At 52.8% G+C, this 17,981-nt stretch overlaps 1 protein-coding gene across 1 annotated transcript in view; it reads right to left on the bottom strand.

Moving 5' to 3' along the window:
• Window positions 1-17,981, bottom strand: part of TSPAN9 (tetraspanin 9) — a 192,834-nt gene that overhangs the window by 150,897 nt on the left and 23,956 nt on the right. The window lies entirely within an intron of this gene.

Genomic DNA, 17,981 nt, shown 5'->3' with positions numbered 1-17,981 from the left:
CTGGAAGAAGTCCAGGGTCCCCAAGCCAGGGGGGCTCTGGACCAGCTGGCCTGCTGGGCTTCTCCCACATCAGGGCACTAACCAGGCAGTGTGCAACCAGCCACGTGTCACCAGCCGGGTGTAACCAGCTGGATCCCAAAGGGCTCGCTGTGTTCCCTGAGGTGGGCCAGGGTTGCAGCCTGTTCCCAGGCCCTGGGGGTATCCTGTCTGAACTTGAAAACTTTTCACCCCCATGTCTGGAGCAGTCAGGCCCTGGATGTCTCCAGGCCAATCCCACAGCACACGTGGAAGCTTCCGACTACCAGCAGCGGAGAAGCATACGCCAGCCTTACAGAGGCAAGGGGGAGGGAGACAGGAGGAGACCAGCGGCTCCAACGTGGGGAACCTGGAGGGCTGAGGGAGCTGCGGGACCACTGGGTACACACCTCCCACCCTCACGATACAGCCAGGCCACCGGCAGGCACTAGGCAGCCCTTGGGAGGGACTTCCATCTCCTTCCATCTCCTTCCATCTCTCCCCCGGGAAGCCACCAGAGCCACAGGGCATCTCACCTCCCCTGGTGGCACAGAGAATCCTAAGGAAGCCCAAGGTCACCCACACCTTCCAGCTCAGTCTCTGTCACCTGCTGCTCTCCCTCCCCCGCCAAGTCTCAGCAGGCAGGGGGGATGGGACAACAGGCAGGGGAGGTGAGGGGCGGGAGGGGAGGCAGAAGAGAGAACACTTAAGCATCACATGTTGAGAGATTTCACAACGACGACGCTCCAGAAAGTCAGAGAGACGTGGGAAGTCTGCCCCAGAGCCGGCCTTCCCCATGTGAAAAGAACACAGGCTCTGGAATGCCCCAGACAGGCGTTTACATTCCTTCTCTGGCATATTGCACTGTGTGACCTCGGGGAGGGGAGGATGCTCACGAGCCCCTCTGAGCCTTGCTTTCTTCATTCCACAGAGCAGCGGCACAGCACAGTGGCTGGTACAGCAAGGGAAAGCAACGACCCCAGGTCATTCAGGGCTCTAAGACCCCCCTCCTGATATTAAACCACCCAGCAAGGGAAAGCAACGACCCCAGGTCATTCAGGGCTCTAAGACCCCCCTCCTGATATTAAACCACCCAGCAAGGGAAAGCAACGACCCCAGGTCATTCAGGGCTCTAAGACCCCCCTCCTGATATTAAACCACCCAGCAAGGGAAAGCAACGACCCCAGGTCATTCAGGGCTCTAAGACCCCCTCCTGATATTAAACCACCCTCTGCCCCTTTGTAAGCATCCTGAAGGCAAAAAGCATAGTCCAGGGACCTCCCTGGTGGTCCAGTGGTTATGACTCCCTGCTCCCAGTGCAGGGGGCCCCAGGTTCTATCCCTGGTTGGGGAACTAGATCCTAACTGCCGCAACTAAGACTCAGCACAGCCAAATAAATATTTTTTTAAAACAAAACAAAACGTTGTCCAGTCTGGGGTCAGAGAACGAGTGCACCTGAGCTCACTGAGAATACTGGTTTGTGATCGACTTCTCATCTGCATCCCACCTGCTCCAGTGTGAGCAGAGCCACCCAAGGGACACGTGTCTACTCACAGCCCGCACCAGGGCTACTCAGCTCCACTTCCAGCCCACGAGGACCCCCGAGACTCAACCCTGAGCCCCCAGCCCTCCCACACCGTCCGCCAAAGTTCTGTCCTCCTACCCGTCAGCCTCGGTGAGTAGAGGCCGCCGGACAGCATCCACAGCCCTGGAGGTGCTGGCACAGAAAAGGGAGGGGTGAGCATTTTTCCTCAAGGTCACAGATGAGGGCAGCAGACCGCCTGCTGCCCCTGCCATCGGCCCACAGCGCTCTCACCGTGGTGGGAGGGAGAGAGAGTGGGCGCTAAGGAGCCTAAGGGCAATCGCAGTGGGCTTGAGCTGAGGCCAGAGGTTTTCATACTTGGAAAAATGCTTCTGTCCTGTCTTACTGGTGAAAGAAGTAGGGGGACTTCCCTGATAGTACAGTGGATAAGAACCCGCCTGCCAATGCAGAGGAGATGGGTTCGATCCCTGGTCCGAGAAGATCCCATGTGCCCCCAAGCAACTAAGCCCGTGCGACACCACTACTGAGCCTGTGCTCCAGAGCCCACGTTCCACAAGAGAAGCCACTGCAGCGAGAAGGCCGTGACTGCAACGAAGGGTAGCCCGCATTCACTGCCATGAGAGAAAGCCTGCGTGCAGCAACGAAGACCCAGCGCAGCCAAAAATAAATAACTTTTTTTAAAAAAAGAAGTAAGGATCGGGGAACCCCATAAGCTAGGAAGCATCCGACTGTCACCACTAATGGCCGCAGTGCCTCCTGTATGCCAGGCAGGTTCTAGACGCTGGACTGTGTTAACTCGCATCGTATTCATAACCACGTGTAAAGCAGGTCCTTTATTATCCCATTTCACAGAAGAGAAAAGGTCTCCAAGACCTCGTCCAAGGCCACATGACTGGCGAGTGGCGGCCAGGGCATGAATCAGGATGCACGTGGCCTTATCCGCCAAGTGTACCCCTCTCGCCACCCCTTCGCCGCCCAAGCCCTGTGCTGCCCTCAGGCCCTGGGGTCCCTGCACCTGCAGCAGCAGCCCCCAGGGTGCTCTCCCCAGCCACGGAGTTGGGGCTCAAGACTGCTACAGATGGGCTCCCTCTCCTGCAGGGACGAGACCCAGGAGGAGGCAGGGGCCGGAATTCTACCCTGATGCTCTGTTCCCATGGACTCAGAACCATGGGAAAACAGAGAGATGGGGGGATTTCTGAATGAGTTAACATAGAAGAACACAGTTATGTAAGTCAGCCGCGAACCCAGAGAGAGATGGGCTTTCAAACAAGCAGGCCTGGGAGCCGGGAACGCCCCATGAGCGCGGCTCCCCGAACGCTGCCACCTACGGGCAGAGCAGGGCTGGCTGTGGGCTTCCAGATGCTCCTGATTACAGAACCACAAAGTCGACAGAGCCCAAGGGCAGCAGCAGAGGGAATTCTAAACACACGTGGGTCCCTCCCACCAAGAGAAGACAAGACGCCTCAGGACACAAAAATCAGACCGACAAATGGTGCCGCCTCCAAGGCCTCCCCTTCCCCATGTTGTTTCTGCTAAATTGCTTTTATCAATGGGCTTTTATCACCACCTCCCTCCAGCAGCTTATACAGCAGAGCCCAAGAAACATATCAACAGCTCTGCCCTTTCGGGGCAGGAGGTGGGTGACAGCGGGGGAGAAATTCTCCAATCGCCACCCCTGTGGGCAGACCTTGTTGTGCCCATCAGCGAGCCAGATGCTGCGGGCGGCCTGGGCTGCCTGCCTGAGCTGAATGTGGGAAGCGGGAGGGGGAGACCGGGCAGGCTTAGGCTGGAAGTTTATTTTTTCCATAATTTAGAATGAAGTTATCTTTCCTGCTCGAGCACTTTCTCCCATAAAACCGTCCTGCTGGGAAAGGTGAAGATTTGTCATCTTCCAGGCTTACAACTCATTCTGGCACTGAGAGTGTGGAGCTCCAACAAGAAGAGCCTCGGCCAGGCCAGGAAACCAGCAAACGAGTTGGAAGGTGTCCAGAGGCGGCCACCGGGCTGTGGGTCTGGGGATGGAGGCAGTGGCAAGACAGCAGGTGGGACTGGAGGGGAGACGGGGGTAGCTATTGACAAAGGGTCCTGCATGGTCGCGAGAACGAGGCGGCCGGCTCAACCTTGGCTGTGCCCGCAGAGTCATGGCCATAGGACGGCTCCAAAAAGGCAGGAGTGGTAGGGAATCTAGAAAGATGCTACTGATGAACTTATCTGCAGGGCAGCAATGGAGATGCAGACAGAGAGAACAGACTTGTGGGCACCCAGTGCAGGAGGGAGAGGGTGGGGCGAACTGAGAGAGTAGCGTGGAAACACACATGTTACTACATGTAAAACAGACAGCCGGTGGGAATTTGCTGTGTGACACGGGGAGCTCCACCCAGTGCTCTGCGACAACACAGAGGGGTGGGATGGGGTGGGAGGTGGGAGGGAGACTCAAGAGGGAGGGAATTTATGTCTACCTGTGGCTGATTCACGCTGGTGTATGGCAGAAATCAATACAGTAGTGTAAAGCAAATATCTTGCAATAAAAAATTAAATAAATAAATACCAGCAGGAAAAAAAAAAGGCAGGGTGAAGACCAGACCATCCAGCCAGTGGGGGAGGGGGCGTTCATCCCTGAACTGTCCGAGCAGAGGCTGGAATCCACCAGACTGGAGCCCAGGGCCAGGCGTGAGAGGGGAGGACGAGCTGTGAGCATTTTCCATCCTCTGAGGGTCCCTGTGGTTACCTGACCACAACCTCGAGCCCTGAGGAGCTGCGTGGCCTCAGACAGGGCAGGTCCTGTTTTCTGGATTTTCATTCTTACCATTTATAAAGGGCCTACAAGGGCTTCCCTGGTGGCTGAGACAGTAAAGAATCCGCCTGCAATGCAGGAGACCTGGGTTTGATCCCTAGGTCAGGAAGATCCCCGGGAGGAGGGCATGGCAACCCACTCCTGTATTCTTGCCTGGAGAATCCCATGCACAGAGGAGCCTGGCGGGCTACAGACCATGGGGTTGCAGAGTCAGACACGGCTGAGCGACTGACATGTTCACTTTTCATAAAGTGCCCAAGACTATGCTCTGTTCTGCACGTGTACCACCTTGCTGAATCTCCACTGTAAGCCAGAAGACAGGCACCATGCCGCCACACAGTAGGTGCCCAGGACACATCTACTGAATGAATGATAAATGAGTGAATCCTTTCCACCAACGAGAGAACAGGGGCCTAGAAAGGATGAGCGTCTTGTTAAGGTCTGGCAGCCGCGGCAGCAGAGCTTTCAGTAAAGCTGGCTGAGCCCCCAGGGCCTGCATCCTAAGCCACCGCACTGCTCCTTGTGGCCACCTCCTCGATCTTCAGAGACACTTAAAGAGCTGGTGGCTGTGAACAAACATGACTAGTGCATCGCAAAGAGGTATCAGGTTTTGTTTTCCAAGTCCACTCTAATAAGCCTGCGTTTACAGGTGGTCATACTGAGTAAAAAAAGTCAGAGAAGGAGAAATATCGTTATGATGTCCTTTATATGCAGAATCTAGAAAGAAATGATATAAATGAATTTATTTACAAAACAGACTTTGAGAATAAGGAGTGCCAGTGGGGAAGGATTGGGGGAGGGACAGTTAGGGAGTTTGGGATGGACATGTACACACTGCTCTATTTAAAATGGGTAACCAACGAGGACCTACTGTAGAGCGCAGGGAACTCTGCTCAAAGTTATGGGTGGGGAAAATGGACACATGTGTCTGTGTGGCTGAGTCCTCTGCAGTCCACCTGAAACTATCACAGCACTGTTAATTGGCTATATTCCAATACAAAATCGTTTTATTTTTTAAAAAATAAGCATGCATTGCTCTTACAAATGAAAATAACCAAACTTCTCAAAATATTTCTGTTCAGCCCACAATCTCACAACCAAGGGTGGTGTGTCCATTTAAGAACTAGTCAGCCAACCAAAAAGACAGAAAATAAACGAATCGTTCAAAAAATTCGAGTTGTCTGCAAGGATGTGGGGAAACTGGAACGCTGCTACATGGCTGGTGGAAACGTTAAATGGTGCACCTGCTTTGGAAAAGAGTCTGGCAGTTCCTGAAGGCGTTGAGCACTCAGTCACCATATGATGCAGCAACTCTACTCCCAGATACCTTCCCAAGAGACACGAAAGCACATGTCCGCACACACCCACACAAACGGATATGCATGTTTACAGCCTCATTATTCATAACTATTAAAAGTGGCAACAACCCAAATGTCTGTCAACTGATGAACGGATGAGGACAAAATGTGGAGCGTCCCCGCAGTGGAGTATGACTGAGCCTCAGAAAGGAATGAGGTTCCGATACGTGCCACCACATGGACGAACCTTGAAATACCACGCTAAGTGGAAGAAGTCAGTGACAAAAGACCACATAAGGTCCGGTTCCAGTCACACGAAACATCCAGAAGAGGCAACACTATAGGGATGCAAAGTACATTAATGATTGTCTGGGGCTGGGGAGGGGCTGGAAACTGGGAGAAGAGGAGAGAGGCTGATGGGAACAGCATTTATTCTGGGGGGAGAGGTGACAAAATGCTCTAGAATTGATAGTGATGAGGGTCACACAATGGAGAATGTGCTGAAAACTACTGAACTGTATACTTTAAATGGTGAATTTTAAATAGATGGTATCGAATTATACGGAGAAGGCAATGGCACCCCACTCCAGTACTCTTGCCTGGAAAAGCCCACGGGCGGAGGAGCCTAGTGGGCTGCAGTCCATGGGGTCACTAAGAGTCAGACACGACTGAGCGACTTCACTTTCACTTTTCACTTTCATGCATTGGAGAAGGAAATGGCAACCCACTCCAGTGTTCTTGCCTGGAGAATCCCAGGGACGGGGGAGCCTGATGGGCTGCCGTCTCAGGGGTCGCACAGAGTCGGACATGACTGAAGTGACTTAGCAGCAGCAGTGAATTATATCATAGTAAAGCTGCTTTTTTAAAAAAAGAACCAGTTGCCTATCTTCCTTAATTTTAAGGGATTACAAGGAAGCTGCTAAGGGGTCGAGATCATGATGTTAATAGAGGGAAAGCAGCAGCTCACAGGCTCACTACTACTGCCCATGGCCAGGATGTCATTCAGTCACTCAACAAACATCTATCGAGACCCTAAGCTACACCATACACTGGGCTACATTTGAGGTCAATAAACCACAGCCCACAGGCTGAATCCAGCCATCGCCTGTTTTTGTACAGCTTGCAAACAAAGAATGGTTTTTGCATTTTTATGAGGTTTCAAAAAAAAATCCAAAGCAGGATAATATTTTCCAACGTAGAAATCATATGAAATTCAGATTTCAACATCCATACATAAATTTTACTGGAACGCAGCCACACTCAATTGGTGTATGTTTTGTCTTTGAGCCACAGGGCAAAGGTGAGTAGCTGTAGTAAAGACTGAATGGTCTGCAGAGCCTAAAATGTTTACAATCAGGTCCTTTACAGATAAAATACACCAGCCCCTGCACTAGATGCTGGAGATGTAGGGGAGAGAAGAGATGAGCATCACAGTCAGGGCCACTGTCCTTGTCTGTCCACGGCCCCGACAGCCAGACAGCTGGGCACTGAGGACCACAAGCTGAGTGTGTGCAGCGAGCCCAGAGCAAGGGGGTGACCTGGCCAGGCTGTGGACAGACTTCCCTGGGAAGAGCTGGCCGTGAAACCAGGAGGAGCAGGAGGTGCAAGGCCCTGGGAAGGTCCTGAGGGTCCAGAAGACCACCGAGGAGGAGCGCCCAGTGGAGGGCGGGGAAGGCAGGGTGGCACCAGGGTCTGGGCTCCACAAGTCCTTCTCCATCCCCTCCCCCTCTCCCTTCCTCCTTCCCTTCTCTTCCCCTCTTCCCTCCCCCATCCCCTTGTCCCCTTCCTCATTCCTCTACCACCCAGACATCCCTGAAGCCCTTACCTTGCTCAGTTTTCTCCCCAGCAATTAACTCTACCTGTTATACAAGCATTTGCTTGCTCACCCATCAACTCTTACACTAGAACCTGAGGACAGGAACTTTGTTTTTTCACTGCTGTATTCCCAGTCATGACCTGAAGTAGAGTTGCCGCTCATAAAAAAATCTGTGGAATAAATACAAACACCAAACCCTTAAAAGAAAACTTAAGAGAAATGTCCTTGATTTGCAAACTTGAGCAAGCTATTTCTTTGCGGTTTGGTCTCCTGCTTTGTAAAACAAAAATAACAAAAGTAACTCCTTCATGGCAAATAAGGAAATGCATATACATGTTGGTGATTATTGTTATTTTTATCCTCTTGAGTCACAGATCTATTTCAAGTCACAAGTTAAAGGGGGAATTTTTAAACCTATCTCATTTAATTATCGTATAAGCCCTATGAGATAGTGATAAGTTTTATTACAAATTCCACTTGGACAGATGAGGAAACAGAAGCTCAGAGAGGCTAAGGAAGTAGTCCAAGGTCACACAGTAAGCCACAGAATTAAAATTCAAACCAGCATCGTGGGACTCCCAAGGCTCTGCCCCTTCCTCTACACCCTGCTCTAGAGTGAAAACGCCTGAGTAGGCTGGGGGAAGGGAGCCAGAGTGTCCCGGAGCAGCTGGGGAGCCCTCGTGATGGGAGCGTGCAGATCTGAAGGACTGAAAGGATGCGGAAGAGAGGGTGAAAGGCATTCTAGGTCAAAAAACAGAAGAGGAGGCGGGGGCAGGTCTTTTCCAAAAGCAGTTACACTGTCGTAATACAAACAAAAGAGGACAAAGCACAGGGCCGGCGCTTGGATGAAACCTTAGCTACATCCGGTCCAACTACTTGTTTTAAAGAACGAGAAACAGAGGTGAGGTGAGCTGGGGACACTGTGCCCACGCTGGCGCTTCATGCTTATTCCTACTCGTCTCATTCACCTTCCAAAATCGCAGGGGTACACAGGCTCACCGCGGCCGGAGAAACACTCCAAAGGAGGAAAGCGATCACTGCGTACCCCTCACCAGCCACGACGAGTTAGTTCCACGGTCAACAGGCCTGGAGCCACAGTGAGCGGCTGGCATCTCAGAGCAGACTGGAGCCTGCCGGAACTGTGCTCCGGTTTCCTTGTTTGTTTGGCTGGTTTTTGTTTGGGGGCGGGGGGTGGTTTGCACGAGTTTTATTGTTGGCTTTTGGCCTTATCACGTGACATGCAGGATCTCAGTGCCCCAGCCAGGGCTGGAACCCGTGCCCCCTGCAGTGGAAGTGCAGAGTCCCAACCACTGGACTGACGGGAAGTCCCCAGTTCCCACTTCTGTCACCAAGTCTGTCTGCAATTCCCGCATTTGCTCACTCGCTCACTCAGCCAGTGATTATGAGAATCTCAAATAAACCCGGCCCGGTTCCAGGTACTGGGGTCTTGCATCGGACACGCATGATGAAATGATCTTTCGTTCCTTCCTCACAAGGGCTGAGCACGCTGGTTTGTGAAAAACGACAAATGGGAGCAATGAAACACAGCCTCTCTGCTCTGGCTAAGCTCTCAGAGAACAGTGCGTCCCCTCCGAGGCCCTGACGCCCCGTGAAAACAAGAATAAAAAGACTTGTTAAGGAATAAACAGGCTTCCCAGGTGGCTCAGATGGTAAAGAATCTGCCTGCCAATGCAGGAGACCCAAGTTCGATCCCTGGGTTGAGAAGATCCCCTGGAGGAGGAAATGGCAACACATTCCAGTATTCTTACCTGCAGAATTCCATGAACAGAGGAGCCTGGCAGGCTACAGTCCCTGGGGTGGCAAAGAACTGGACACGACTCGGTGACTAAACAACAAGGTATAAATGTCCGCAAGGGCAGACACATATATAACCGATTCACTTTGCTGTATACCTGAGACTAACACAGCGTTGTAAATCAACTATACTTCAATAAAACATTTCTGAATAAAAATAAAATTTAAAAAAAAATGATAAGGAAGAACCCTCTGTCCCAGAATAAAACTATCATTAACAGCTTCAGAGTAAAAGAGGAAAGGCTGAACCCATGAAAACAAGACAAGATGCTATAAAAACAGGAAACGTCTATTTAGAAAACAGGAGACCTTCTAGATATTAAAAATATGCTAATGAATGTGAAACCCTCAACAGAAGTCTACAAGATAAAGCTGAAGAAATCTCCCGGGGCAGGGTGCCGATAAAAAGAAAGACAGTAAAATTATAGAACTAAATCCAGGAAATTCAATATCCAACTTCTAGGAGCTCCGGAGGAAAGAAGAGAGAAAATGACAGGAGGAAATCAATGAAATTATTCAAGAAAATTTCTCAGAACTAAAATAATGAGTGTTTCAAGATCGAAAGGTTCCTGCGTGCCTGGATGGACACTCATCCACACAGGCGAATCATTTGGGAAAGTTCAAAACGGCAGCCAGATAGGAGACGTTAACACGCACAGCACTAAAGATTTCAGGAAGAAAAACTGTGTTACCTACCACGGATTAAAACTGGAGTGACATTAGCCTTGTAGACATAGATCCTAGAACTTAGGCAAAAGGAAGTACATGCGTGCTCAGCCATGTCAGACTCTTTGCGACCCCATGGACTGTAGCCTGCCAGGCTCCTCTGTCTATGGGGTTTCCCAGGCAAGAACACTGGGGTAGGTTGCCATTCCCTTCTCCAGGGGGTCTTCCCCGACCAAGGATAGAACCCGAGATTCCTGCATTCCAGGCAGATTCTTTACCACTATCACCACCTGGGAAGCCCAAAATTAAGCAGTGCTTTGCACACAAAAAAAACCTAAAGCAAGCCACAGCATCAGTAACACGTGAGCGTGGAAGGAACGCTTTTCTCAGGTCCGTATGGCCAGTGAAGGTTCAGAGCACCTCCTATGCAGCCAGCACACTGACTGCAGTGTGTTTTATGCACGACGTTGTCAGTGCCAGATTACCATGGCCCACACCCTAGACTCCAGCGCTGAGGCTGTGTCTCCGCACGAGGTGCTCCCAAGAAGGGGGAGGCAAGGGTCGCTTAGTGAAGAAAAGGAAGCCCAAATGGACTCCTCGGGGATACAGAGTCACAGCATTGCACCGTCCAGACAGCAAAGACTAGGGGCTAAGGCCCCTCCACAACTCATCAACCTGCTGAGCACAGATAAGAAAGAGTTCTAGACGGTGGTGAAACCCAAGCAGGAATGAATGAACTTATGCCCAAGTAGGACTGATGAGGTTAACCAGGTATGTGGGGTTTTTTAATCATCATTTCTGGGACAAGGTGATACATGTCGATGAGCTACAACCAATCTGAGCAGGAAGAACAGGAACACTGAGGCAGTAGACTGGCTCTGGTTGTGACCCAAGGGTCCCCACAGCAGTCTGGCAGCCCCACGGGGCACAGGCCACCAGGATGCCACAAAGGGGCAGCTGGACCTTACAACCAGCACACAGAGGCCCTGGAGGGAGGGTACCTGGGCCTGGGGCTGGGCTGGGCCAGGAAGGCCCTCTCTCCTCACCCCCACCTGTGAGAGCCAGAGCTTCAAGACTCGGAAAGATCCAGGCCCCGAGACCAGTCACCTGGCTGGTTAGCCAAGCCAGCCAGGAATCCAAGCCCATCTCCGGGCCTCCGACCGCACATTCTCGTGAGGATATTCGCCTGCTGGATTTCCAGGTGGGAAGAACCGGCCCAGGAGGAGCACAGCCTGGGCCCCCCAGCACAGGGAGAGGGCCTCCCCGCCCCACGCCCGCTCCAAGGAGGCGCCGAGTCTAATTGGATTGCCATGGCCCGTGACGATGCTATGCTCGGCAGTGGTGTCGGTTCTGAAATAGAAACTAGTAAAGGGCCTGCCTGCTTGGCTTCCGAGGCTGGGAATCTGCTAGAATCTGAGCAGCCAACAAGGAACCTTCCCTTCCCCCAAACGGTCCCGAAACAGCACTGAGCAGCGTGCCCTCCTCCCCGGCCCGCCAAGGCCTGGCTCTGCCATTGGTGTACGTTCAAGGTTGCGGGGGTGGGGGGGGTTGGCACACACAGGGGAGCCCGGCAGAGGGGCCGTCTCCTCCCCTTTCAGAGTCTTCCTGCTTTCGACAGCCAGTCCCCTCCCCCCGCAGCTGATTCTACAGGACATGTTACTCGTCACAGGCACAGCCCTCCCAGCTGAGAGGTCCCCTCATCTCCGCCAGGTAAACCGAGGCATGAGTGGGGAGGCCAAGGGCCCGGTGCTGTGGGGTGCCCCCCGCTGCTGTCACAAGCCTGGCCGCCAGGCCACCTGCAGCCGGGGTCCTGCCTCTGATGGGTGCTGTGGGCGGTGCGTGCATGGGAAGCTAAGTGTGCATGCGAAGAAAAACATGGGCATGTGCAGAGCGTGAGTGTGAACCAGCACAGAGGAAAGCACATGTGCAAGCGTCTGTGTGCATGCTATATGTTAGTGTGCAAGGGGGGATAGAGGAGGGAATGTGTGAGAACAAGAGATGTGTGTGCAAGGGGTCTTGTGCAGAGACCAGAAGCTGAGTCCCCAAGACGCCGCTAGGGAAGCGCGGGGCCCTCCTCCAGGTGCAGACACCAAAGAGCACAGTAAATGCAGAAGGAGCAGCCCCCACCATTTCCCACTCAGCTCACCTCGGCCCTCCATGCCCACCTCAAGGTCAGCTGCACCCAGCCTGGGCCTCTGGGTTCCCTCCCCCACCCTCCTCCCCACCCACCCCCCCCAGCTTCATTCTCTGACCCTAATTTTCCACCCCCAGCGTTCTCTTTAAAGACAAGGAAAAATTCCCCTCACTTCCTTTGGGAGCAATAAATAGGAGGATTACGGAAGTGACATTCTGAAAGTGATCTGAACTACTCAGAAGACAGGGATGGATAAAATAGAGGGCACTTTGGCCCAGACTCACTCAGAAGGAGAAGGAGGTTCTGCCTCCAGGGAGGGGGCTCCATCTGCAGAGGCCTCAGGCTGAGCCTGAGTCGGTAGCAGAAAGCCCAGGCCTCTGAGTCACCGGGTTTGTCTAACACGCCAAACACGAGACACAGGGCCCTCAGGGGCCGGAGAGGCTGCTGTCTGGAGTCGGGGCACAGACTCCACTCTCTTGTCCCTCACCTGGAAGCAATTTGCCGACCACAGCAAATAGTCTCTCACCCCCTCCTGCGTGGCCAGCTCAACACCTGAGAGAGGCCAGAGATCGGACACAGGGCAGCCTGACACACACATCAGATGTTTGCACCTGCCATCCTAAACAGTCTCTCCCTTCGCCCCTGAAAACTGGACCACAGTCAAGAGCGCAAGCTTTGGACTCAAACTGACCAGAGCAGGCAGCCGCTCCAGCAGCTGAGCCTCGGTGTCCTCCTCAGGAAGATGTGGGTAACTGTCATCAAGAGGATCAACAAGACATGCGTGCAAGGGGTCTGCCCAGGCCAGGCACACAACACATGCTTGGTAGACGGCAGTCACTACTGTGCCTGCCGCCGCCCACTCAGCTGACCACACAGCAGCCACACGGTCCTTCTAGAATGAAAGGCGAGTCTGTCTGCTTGGTCTAACTCCTCCAATGGCACCTGCTTTGCCCATCAAAAAAGCTACGGCCCTCAGAATGGACTTCAAGACCCTGTGGGGGGACTTCCCTGGTTGGTCCAGTGGCTAAGACTCCACACTCTGAATGCAGGGGGCCGGGGTTCAATCCCTGGTCTGGGAACTAGATCCCACATGCCGCAACTAAGACCTGGCACAGACAAATAAATAGATGAGAAAAAATAAGCATTGCTCAGAAGATGGGGTACCAACACAACACTGTAAAGCGAGTATACGCCAATAAGAATTAAAAGGAAGGCCTGTGGGCTCTGAGTCCCCTGAACTTTCCCTCGCTCGCTTCACTCCAGCCCTACTGGGCTGCAACACACCTCTCACGTTCCTACCTCAGGGCCTTGCACAGCCTGCTCCCTGGGCCCTGGGCCCCACATCTCCCCAGGACTCGCCCATCTCTTCTCCCCTCTCTGCTAGACCGTCACCTCCTCAGTAAGACCTTCCCTAAGCACCCTGTTTAACCCGTAAGACCTGCCACCACCCCATTTTCTCACCCCCTTCCCTATCTTGCTCTTCCCCATAACACTTGTCGCTACAGGTTTTTTCATTGTCTGCCCCCACCCCCCACCCCCAAAATTATAAGCTCTTCGATTTTTCTTCATTCCTGCATTCACAGAGCCTGAGCAGGTTGGCCCGGAGATGCCCTCTAACATGTACAGGATGAATGAGTCTCAGGACACTTAGGACAGCCCCACTGGGGGTCACCAGCCCTCTGAGGCTTAGTGGCCTCCTCTAGAAAAAACCAGTCTAGGGCTTCCCTGGTGGCTCAGGGTAAAGAATCCACCTGCCAATGCAGGAGACACGGGTTCAATCCCTGGTCCAGGAAGGCCCCACCTGCCACGTAGCAACTAAGCCTGTGCACTACAACTATTGAACCTGTGCTCTAGAGCCCAGGCGCTCAATTACTGAAGCCCAAGCAAGCTTAGCGCCTGTGCTCCACAATGAGAGGCCACTGCAATGAGAAGCCCGTGCAGCACAATGAGAGAGTAGCCCCCACTCACTGCAACTGAAGAAAGCCCAGCACAGTCAAATATATATATATATATACATAAAATTATTAAAAAAAAAACAGTCTAGCCACTTCTCAAGGTCACTGTCAGGAAGGAACGACAGTAAGATGACTTCTGGGAATATGCTTGGGTGCTTTCACAGTGGGGTGCCATAAGAGAAATGGAAGACCTCAAAACTATTTCTCTGGCAGCACCTGTCAGGCAGCTTTCAGTCCCAGGATGGAGGCTCTGAGTGCTAACAGGACACTGCAGAGAGGGACTTAGAGAGACGGTTCCTGCCTCCAGGGACTGCCTGAGGCCCTGGGACAGGTAGGCACAGACTGTGCTGTTCTTCACGGAAATCACCAGCACACGGCAGGTGCCCAGTAAATGTCTGGCAGAAGCACACATGAGCAAGTCCCATACGGATAACCACACAGAGACCAGAAAGATCACCCACAAAACCCTCAGCAAAATACCAGTTCACCCACAGCAGCGTGCAGACAACAGTTACCGCAGATGAGACCAACAGAAAGAGTGAATATAGTTTTATTATCTTCACAACCGGAGAAAACGTGTTCCTACACAGATGCCAGGAATTGGTGCAGAAAGCCCCGGGGGGTGGAGAACAAGCCCAGGAAACTGCTTCCCAGTGAGTGCATCTCAAGAATTAGGCCAAAATCCTGCAGATCATGACAGAATGCGCTCCGTCGATATTAGCTGTGATTATATCATTGTTTTTATTATGGTCTTGGCGCCCCTCCAGTGGAACAAGCAGGAAACGAGGAGACGGAACACTCAGGTTTCCATCGAGCAGTGAGCAGCCCGGGCGCACTGCTTCCTGCTGAAATACCATTGGACTGGGCCGCGACCCTAACCACGGGATGCTGGGCCACCTTCACTCGGTCATCAAGGGCTCCGGAGTGCCTGCGTTGTGCCAGACATCATGTGGACGCTGGAGGGACAGAGCGAGCCCAGAGCGATGGGCCTCCTCTCCCCACGGCTCCCTTCGGGGGTGCTGGCTTTGTGAGCCCAAGTGCAGGCAGGAGCCAGCCCTCCAGATGCACCAGTCTCCAGAGGACATTCCCTCTCGGCCTCCAAGAGAAAGGACTCTCATTCCCAAGGCTTCTGATCACCTGCTGGGGAATAAGCCAGGTCTGCACCGCTCCGGACAGAGAAAGCTACTCTGGGCAGTCAGCAGCCTTAGACACCAAAGTCCTGTAGCTGGATTTTCAGTTCCCATCCTCCAGCCCCTCACAGTCTTCCCTTTTTATAGATATAATTTTATTTATCTATTTTTGGTTCTTCTGGATCTTCATCGCTGTGCCTTTCTAGTTGCAGTGAGCATGGGCCACACTCTAGTTACAGCGCGTGGGCTTCTCCTTGAGGCGGCTTCTTTCGTTGCGGAGCACAGGCTCTAGAGATCAAACCCGCGTCTCCTGCACTGGCAGGTGGATTCTTTCCCACTGAGCCACCAGGGAAGGCCCTGTACCTCTCATTTTGCAGAGGGAGAAACTGAGGCTTCTGCAGATCACACTGGTCTGGCGGCCAAGGCTAAGAGAGCCAGAGAATTCCCAGTTCAAGAGCGAGTCTCACACCCACCTGTGATGGTGCCTGGCTGGTGAGATAGGGGAAGGGAGCCCCACACTGGGAGAGAGGTTCCCGAAGCTCAGGCTATTTGTTCAGGGTACAGACAGGCACTTGGCTGTCAGGAAGATCTCTCTTGTCCAGCACTTTCTACAGAGCCCTTACCCCAGAGCCCGCCTAGCTATGACTTCCCCCGGCGCCCCTGACGACTGGAGGGGCTACGAGGGGGGCCAGGGAGGCAGCACAGACTTCCCCAGTAGCCCACTTACAAGTGACCTGACCAGGCTCCTTCCACACAGAGGTGGGGCAACAAAGCTTCAAGAGACAGGACCCTTGGCTTGCTCCTTGAGACACTGACCCCTTCCCCTCCCCACACCCACCGAGCTGTAGCCCTGCCCATCCTTCCCAGCCTGGAGCCTTATTTGGAGCTCCCTGAAGGCCACTTAGAAAAGGGGAAAGGCAGGTGCTTGAGGCAGGTCCCTTGAGAATCTGCCAGGACCACCCTGGTGGCTCAGAAGATAAAGAATCTGCCTGCAATGCAGGAGACCCAGGTTCGACCCCTGGGTTGGGAAGATCCCCTGGAGAAGGGAATGGCTACCTACTCCAGGATTCTTGCCTGGAGAATCCCATGGACAGAGGAGCCTGGTGGGCTACAGTCCATGGGGTCGCAAAGGGTCAGACACGACTGAACAACTAACACTTTCTCTTTGACTTTCCCTAGCACCCGTGAACCAGAAGTGACATCTCCTGGGCGCAAGCAGTCCAGGGAGGAGAGGGTTCCCCCAGAGGCAGAGACCCGAGACCCAGAGAAACAAGCCAAAGACCAGGTCTAGGGCAGCGGTGCCCCGGCAGAGGGATGTTCACCAGTACAGGAAAGGCTGCCAGGGTTTGCCGTGCGGGAGGCAGGATGCTCAGAGTCATCATGTCTCAAAGGCTCTGTGTGTCCAGACATAGAAGACAATGCGACGAGGCGCTGACACAGGACCAGCGGATCCACGGGGTGCCAGGCAGGCAGAAGGGGAACGACAGGGCCCAGCGTGGGCAGCAGGGGCCAGTCATCAGGGCCCCAGACGAGGCCCAATAATGGAGGCTGGGAGGAGAGTCACAAGAGTAGTAGGGAGCATGTTGCAAGTGTGTTTCCTGAACTTGGTTATGCACATGTGTGCATGTGTGTATGTGTGTGTGCTGCAGAGTTGGGAGGGGGGATAAATCATGGGCTCAAAGGCAGGAATAAGATGGGGAGGTGGGAGGGAGGTTCAAGAGGGAGGGGACGTATGCTTAAGGCTGACAGGTTGTTGTATGGCAGAAGCCAACACGATATTGCAAAGCAGTTATCCTTCAATTAAAAATAAATTTAAAAAAATATTCAACATCATTGAGTAGAAAACTATCTTGGAGAGTATTTTGTGTAACACTATATCTACTCTTACAATCCCAAACAAAACTCCAGATCAGTGTCAGTCTTTGCTTAAACCCCAGCAGTGGTGGGGAGCTCAGGACCTCCCAAGGTAGCCCACCCTTCCTCTGCTGGACAGCCGACGGCTCCAGCTGTTAGAGAGTTCTTTCTGGAACTGAGTCCACCCCTGACCTCCTGGAATCCCCACAGGTCCTAGGCATTCGGGGATCTCGGCTTTGAAGCCACAGGACATGTTTAAACCCTCCTATTCCACATCAGTCCCACACATGAAGGGGGGCCACTACTGTGTATGCCCTCCTCCCCATCAGTTCAGTTCAGTCGCTCAGTCATGTCAGACTCTCTGTGACCCCATGAATCGCAGCACGCCAGGCCTCCCGGTCACACTCCATAAAAATAATCCCCAGACAAACAAGCATTCCCAAATCCTCATCCAATTCCCATGGGGTGTAGTTCCCACCATTTTAGTCATCCTCCTCTGGACGCATTCAGACTTGTCAGTATCCCAACCAGAATTAACAAAACCCAGATGCAGACGTGGTGTAAATGCCACAGAGCAAGGAGAGAATCTAAAACTTCATACCCAGGGCAGCATCGTTCTTCCTAGCAACCTGTAACAGCACAATTAGCTGATAGTCCCTTCCATTCATCTCTTCTATTCATTGGATCAGCAAACATGAGGGACTCCCCTGGTGGTCCAGCAGCTAAGATTCTGTACTCCCAATTCAGGGGGCCTGGGGTTCCATCTCTGGGCAGGGAATAGATCCCGATACACACCGAAGCTAAGACCCAGAGCAGCCGAATAAATAAATAAAAATACATATTACAAAAAGCCAAAAAATCTAAAACATGAGCTGCCTCCTATATGCCCAGCACTGGACTAGGTAAAAGGGATACTAAGAAAAATACCATATCATCTTTTGCTCAGGGAGACAGCCTATGT

The sequence above is a fragment of the Bos indicus x Bos taurus genome, chromosome 5 (assembly GCF_003369695.1).
Source record: "Bos indicus x Bos taurus breed Angus x Brahman F1 hybrid chromosome 5, Bos_hybrid_MaternalHap_v2.0, whole genome shotgun sequence".
Taxonomy (NCBI): Eukaryota; Metazoa; Chordata; class Mammalia; order Artiodactyla; family Bovidae; genus Bos; species Bos indicus x Bos taurus.
This window is presented reverse-complemented; position numbering and strand designations above follow the sequence as displayed.